Below are 1,122 nucleotides of genomic sequence, written 5' to 3' on the forward strand. Positions count from 1 at the left end.
CCCACAGTTTTCTCCAAAATAGACTTAATTTCTCTGTTGGAGATCTCAACTTGACCACTTGTCTGAGGATGGTAGGGAGTTGCAACCTTATGCTTCACACCATTCTTCTTGAGAAGACTTTCAAACAGTTTGTTGATGAAGTGGGAGCCTTCATCACTGATGACAACTCTTGGAACTCCAAACCTTGGAAAGATGGTGCTTTTAAACATCTTGATCACCACTCTAGCATCATTGGTAGGACTTGCTACAGCTTCTACCCACTTGGAGACATAGTCAACAGCTATAAGAATGTATTTGTTGCGAAAAGATGATGGGAATGGTCCCATGAAATCAATACCCCACACATCAAACACCTTCACTTTTAGAATTGGGTTTTGAGGCATCTCATTCCTTTTGGTGATGTTCCCTCTTCTTTGGCATGAATCACACCTAGAGACAAAGTCTTGAGTGTCCTTGAACATATGAGGCCACCAAAACCCAGCTTGTAACACCTTTGAGACAGTCTTGAAAATAGCGAAATGACCTCCATAAGATGATCCATGACAGTGTGTGAGAATCCCTTCAACTTCTTCTTCAGCTACTACTCTTCTATAGAGTTGATCTCTACAAAGGATGTAGAGGTAAGGCTCATCCCAATAGTATCTCTTCACATCTTTGTAGAACTTCTTCTTGGCATATTCGTCAAGACCCATTGGCTCTCTTCCACAAGCTAAGTAGTTCACCAGATCAGCATACCAAGGACCTTTTTCTTCAGTTGCCTTCACCTCTTCAAGCTTCTTTCCAGTTTCACAAACTGCCACCACTGCTCCGATTGCCATGATTTGTTCTTCTGGAAGCCCTTCATCAATGGGGATCCCACTCTCAATCTTCTGATTGCACAATGGGGGCACTAACCAGCTTGTCTTTCAACTTCTTGAATGCTTCCAGACATTCCCAATCAAAGTTGAATGCAGCTTCTTTGCATAAAAGCTTAGTCATTGGCCTTGCTATCAATGAGAAGTCTTGGATGAATCTTCTATAGAATCCAGCATGACCAAAGAAGCTTCTAATGTCCTTAACCGTCTTTGGTGAAGATAATCCAATCATCACTTTGATCTTGGCCTTGTCTACCTCAATCCCCCT

This window comes from Brassica oleracea, chromosome C4 (assembly GCF_000695525.1).
Source record: "Brassica oleracea var. oleracea cultivar TO1000 chromosome C4, BOL, whole genome shotgun sequence".
Lineage (NCBI taxonomy): Eukaryota > Viridiplantae > Streptophyta > Magnoliopsida > Brassicales > Brassicaceae > Brassica > Brassica oleracea.